Source organism: Lipotes vexillifer, unplaced genomic scaffold (genome assembly GCF_000442215.2).
Source record: "Lipotes vexillifer unplaced genomic scaffold, Lipotes_vexillifer_v1.1 scaffold890, whole genome shotgun sequence".
In the NCBI taxonomy this organism is placed as follows: domain Eukaryota; kingdom Metazoa; phylum Chordata; class Mammalia; order Artiodactyla; family Lipotidae; genus Lipotes; species Lipotes vexillifer.
In genome coordinates, this window is record NW_006776053.1 from 815,268 (window position 1) to 821,267 (window position 6,000).

Genomic DNA, 6,000 nt, shown 5'->3' on the forward strand with positions numbered 1-6,000 from the left:
GATGAGGAAACTGAGGCTGAGCCGTTAGCCATAGGTTGCAAAACAAGGGGATGTCCAGGCTGGGTCCTGAAACCAGGCCTGATACCAAAGCCTTTGTCTGAGGCTGTATTCCCCATACCGGCCTTGACAGGATAGTTTGTAGCTGATAAGGTTAACCTCTGATAGAAAGTGCTTCCACATGCATCAACTTGTTTGAATTCCACCAGGGCCTTAAGGTGGGGATTTAATGTTAGCATCTCCCCTGATAAATGGAGAAATTGTGGTCCAGAGAAAGTGCCTTGCCCAGGGTTTACACAGCAAGCAAGTGGTAGAGCCAGCATTCGACTCCAGGTCTTTCCACTGTTAAACAGCATCATCTTATGTAATTATGGTTTCGGGGTGAACCTACTGTGTGTCAGGTAGCATGCCAGCACAGTGCCCACATAAGCCTTTGTAATTCTTATAATATTCTCATAGTGATTCCTTGCTCTCTGTAAACATCTATCTCTACCCTCCAGGCTGAGTCCCCTTAGAGGACAGGGCTAGAATGTGATTTACCTCTGTGTGCCCAGGGCCAGCACAGAGCCTGGCACAAAATGAGTGAACAGTCTGACGGGGAAGACACACATCTGGGTGGTGACATGGGTGAGGAGGGCTGCCAGAAGGAGTGGCTGAAGGGGGACTTGGAAGGGAATGTAACTGGGGCACCTGACCCATGGTGGGGATCGGGAAAGCCCACCTTGAAAGGCAGATATCTGTGTTGAGATGGAAAGGGCAGGTGGGCATAATATATTTATACCTATAGTGACATGTTTCTGTGTGATATTTTGTGCCTGACATTACGATAGTTATGATTTTAAAGCTTTAGGGAGTTCCCTGGTGGCCTAGTGGTTAGGATTCTGGGTTTTCACTGCTGAGACCCAGATTTTTTTTTTATTTTAACATCTTTATTGGAGTATAATTGCTTTACAATGGTGTGTTAGTTTCTGCTGTATAATAAAGTGAATCAGCTATACGTATACATATATCCCCATATGCCCTCCCTCTTGCATCTCCCTACTCCCACCCTCCCTATCCCACCCCTCTAGGTGGTCACAGAGTGAGACCCAGATTTAATCCCTGGTAGGGGAACTGAGATCCTGCAAGCCGTGCAGCATGGCCAAAAAAAAAAAAAAAGGTTTTATAGTCATTACCACATTTAATCCTCAAAATGTCTCATTTAATTCTCAATACTATTTCATAGATAAAGAGACTTGGGCATAAGGTGGTGAGATCATGGAGCTGGGATTTGAAACTTGGTCGTCTGCCTCCCTCAGGGCAAAGATGGGGATGGGATGGGGAGTGGGTAAAAGACCCCCTCAGCAGTCTCATTTCTTTTTTCCAACAGCTTTGTGAAGGTCTGCCTTAGCTCTCCTTACTTTTTTTTTTTTTTTTTTTTTTTTTTTTAATAACTGTGTTTATTTTTACTTGTTGACAGTTTGCTTTTTATTTATTTATTTATGGCTGTGTTGGGTCTTCGTTTCTGTGCGAGGGCTTTCTCTAGTTGTGGCAAGCGGGGGCCACTCTTCATCGCGGTGCGCGGGCCTCTCACTCTCGCGGCCTCTCTTGTTGCGGAGCACAGGCTCCAGACGCGCAGGCTCAGTAGTTGTGGCTCACGGGCCCAGTTGCTCCGTGGCATGTGGGATCTTCCCAGACCAGGGCTCGAACCCGTGTTCCCTGCATTAGCAGGCAGATTCTCAACCACTGCGCCACCAGGGAAGCCCTCTCCTTACTTTTAAAAGCAAGGGAGGAGGCACCATGTATAGATGAGATTTCCCCCCTAATTTCCTGCTAGCTATGCCCATTCTCAGTTCTTTCCTAGTTCCCATACCTCCATCACCCGCGCTGCCCCAGAACAGGGCCAGGCATGCAACGAGCACTCAACAGAGTGGTGCTGATGGATGCCTGGATGGGCCCCACCTGGGCTCCAGGCTGGGGCGGGGACAGGGCTGGAGTTGGGTCCTCCTCAGGAGGCCCAGGCTGATGCTAGGGCCCGCACGCAGGAGAGAGGTTAAGAACAAGCATTAATTAAACGGCCCCTGCACGTTGGGCTCATGTGCAGGGTAGCTTGGGCTTTGGGGCAGGAGCTATGCGTGGCCTCCTGAGATCCGGGCTTCCAGCACATTGGACCCCCAGAGTTTCGCCCGAGGCCCCAGGGGAGCTGTCAGGACGGAGCCGCTCTGGGGTGAGCCAGCGTCTGGGGCCGCCGCGGCTCTGAGCAGGCCAGGAAATGCCCGTTTGTGCGTTTGTTTTCCATCAACAACAGGCTTACGTAAACTTCTCGCGGGCTCAGAGGGCTGCCAGCGCCGGGGAGGCGGCCTTATCTGATAGGGGCTCTGCCAGGGCCGGGGTTCGCTGCGTGTCCCGGCACAGGCCACGCGGAGAGAGCCCTGGCGGTGGGTGGGAAGCGGGGCTTGGCACTGGGCTCCCCTCCTCTCCCCCAATCCCAGAGCAGGAAAGTGCAGGGCCCCCTTCCCCCAAGATAACGAGGGGGAGCTAGTGTCTGCCCCCAGACCCCCATTCCCAGTTCCCAGTCCTGCACGTGCCCACCTTACCTGTGCCCCGCGGAGGAGGAAAGCAGCCTGCAGTGAGATGCTGGGGTGCCCCAGTCACCCCAGGTTTGTGCTGGTCCAGTGGTTCTCAGAATACAGCTGGCTTGGGAGAAAAGGTTGGCTCACCAGCTTTACCTCTAGAGATTCTGATTTAATAGAGTCTCGTGTGGGACACACTATCAGCAAAAAATAAAAACAAAAAACTTTTTATTTTGAAAAAATTTCAAAATCACGGGAAAAAGTAGTAATACAATAATACAATACAGCATATTATCAAACTTTTTGATCTTTGTCAATCTGTTAGATATAAAATGATATCTAGTAGCTGTAATTTCATTTCTCCTGCTACAAGGGAGGTTGACCGTGTTTTTATAAGACTAAGAATCATTTACATTTCTTTTCCTGGGAACTGTTTGTTTATACACTTTTCCTATTTTTAATTAGGTTGTTGTTGTTTTTTTCCTCCCTGATAAGTAAGAACTCTTAAAATAGCAAGAATATCAGGCCCTTGTCAATAGCATATATCTATAATATATATATATATATATTTTTTTGACTTTGTTTATATTATTTTTCATGAAGAATTAAAATTTTTTATGTGGCCAAATTTATCAAGTTTGTCATTTATGGATTCATTTTTTTCAAATTATACTTTTAAAGGCTTTCCTTACTCTAAGAATCCTTTTGAAATTACTCCCAGGTTTTATTCATTCTAGAATTTGCCTTGGTGTATGGTGTGAGGTAGGGTTTCAGCTGTTTCTCAGGCTGGCTATCTTGTTGCCCCAGTGCTATTTATTGAATAATTCATCTTTTTGTTATTGATTAGCAATGTTACATTTGTCATATACTAAATTCCTGTAGGCATTTAGCTACTGTATAAGTTTCCCAGGGCTGCTGTAACAAATTAGCACAAACTGGGTGACTTAAAGCAGCAGAAACTTTTTCTCTCAAAGTTCTGAAGGCTAGAAGTCTAAAATCAAGATGCTGGCAGGGGGTTTCCCTGGTGGCACAGTGGTTAAGAATCCGCCTGTCAATGCAGGGGACACAGGTTCGAGCCCTGGTCTGGGAAGATCCCACATGCCGCGGAGGAACTAAGCCCGTGTGCCACAGCTACTGAGCCTGTGCTCTAGAGCCTGTGTGCCACAACTACTGAAGCCCGCGTGCCTAGAGCCCACAAGAGAAGCCACCTCCATGAGAAGCCCATGCACTGCAACGAAGAGTAGCCCCCGCTCGCTGCAACTAAAGAAAGCCCGCGTGCAGCAATGAAGACCCAATGCAGCCAAAGATAAATAAACAAACAAACAAACAAATAAATAAATAAATAAGATGTTAGCAGGGCCAGGCTCCCTCTGGTGACTTTGGTGGAACAAACCATCCATTTGGTCTGTCCTAGCTTCTGGTAGTTGCCAGCAACCCTTGGCATTCCTAGGGTTGTGGCAGCATAACTCCAATCTCTACTTTGGTCTTTACATGACCTCTCCTCTCAGTGTTTATGTCCAAATTTCCCTCTTCTTATAATGATACCAGCCATTGGATTAAGGCCTAATCCAATATGACCCTAATTCAGTATGACCTCATCTTAACTTGATTACATCTGCAAAGACCCTATTTCCAATAAGGTCATACTCCCACTACTGGGGGTTAGGAGTTGAGCATATCTTTTGAGGGGACACAGTTTTACCCACTACAAATATGCTTTCAAATTTCCTATTCTGTCCTATTGATCCATCTGTCTAAAATGCACCAATAGCACACTGTTTAAAATATTGTAGGTTTATACTATGTTCTAATATCTGTTAAGACTAGTCCCCACTCATTACTCTTCTTTCTCAGAATTCTCAGAATTTCTTTACTTATGTTGCCATAAGGAGTTCAGAATCAGCTTGCTTCTTTTAAAATTCCTATTGGTATTTTACCAGAATATATATATATATATATATATATATATATATATATATATATATATAAAACAATAATGTTCAGGTCTTATTCTGTCCCCCTCAGCAATTTATTAAAGTATGTTTCTAATAAATCTTATTTTTGTGAAATTCATTTCTAAATAGTCTATCTTTTTGCTGCTACTGTAAACAGGGACTTCTCTTTCATTATCTCCTCTAACTGGCTGTTTTGTATTTATCAAGGCTATTAATTTCAGGTATTAAATTTTGCACCCACTACCTCACTGAGTTCTCTTATTATTTATAATGGTTTTTAAGTTGATTCTGTAAGTAATGATCAATTTTCCTCCTTTTTTCTGATTTTTATACTTCTCATTTCTTTTTCTTTTCTAATTGTGTGGGCTGGTACATCCAGAACTATATTAAATAATAGTGTTGATAATAGACATACTTCTTCTATTTTTCATTATAATGGGAATGCCTTCAACGTTTTCCCTTAAAGCAGGATGCTGGCTTTTGCATTGAAATAAGTATATTCTATTATATTTAAATATTTTCCTATTTTATTAAGAAAAAAAATTCTTTCTCAACTGCCTAATTCTCTGGCCTCCTCTACATACAGCCTAGACTCTGCATTACTGAATTATTTGTTACTCCCTGACAGGAATTCTGTACTTTTTGTGGTTTTTTTCAGCTTATATGTACTTTTAAATTTTTTATTTTTGAATGTGGCATAACATACATAAAGTGTGTATATATGTGTATTTTTGATAACTTTTTTACATATGTATGTATACCCACATAACCACACCCAGATCAAGGTGTAGACATCTCCAGCGTCCCAGGAAGTTCCCTTCTGCCCCTTCCCAGTTTTCCCAGTTACCTCCAGAGGTAGTCACTATCTTATCTTCCATCATCTCAAATAGTTTTGTTTGTTCTTGAACTTCATATACATGAAGTAAGTACTCTGTGCGTCTGGCTTCCTTGGTACAACATAATAAACGTGTGATTCATCCATGTTGCACGTGCCGGTCATTCATTCCCTTCTCATTGCTGTGTAGTACCCTGTCGCAGAAATACACCACAGCTCATTGATCCAGTCTCCTGTTGAAGGCATTTAGTTGTTTCCAGTTTGGGCCTGTTATGAACAAGGATGCTGTGAACACATGTATCAGGTCTTTTGGTGGATATATGCACTCATGTCTCAGGCATACACCCAGGAGTGGAATTGCTGGGTCATAGGGTAGGTGTATATTTAGCAAAGCATATACTACCTTTGTTATAAATTTGGAAAGATTGACAAGTGATTTGTTATCACTTTAAAAGGAATACATAGAGAGTGTTGTATGCGAAGTGAATCCAGAGTTCTCTGGGGCCCCAGTTCTACCATCTGGGATGTGTGGTTCGATTCCAGAGGGGAAGGTCAAGCACAGGCATTGGGGGTGGGGCATGGAGGGCATAAGCTGTGTCTGGACCCGCTCAGGCCCCCTCCCAGGGAGGAGAGGGCAAGGTCTGCTAATATATGTCTCCAA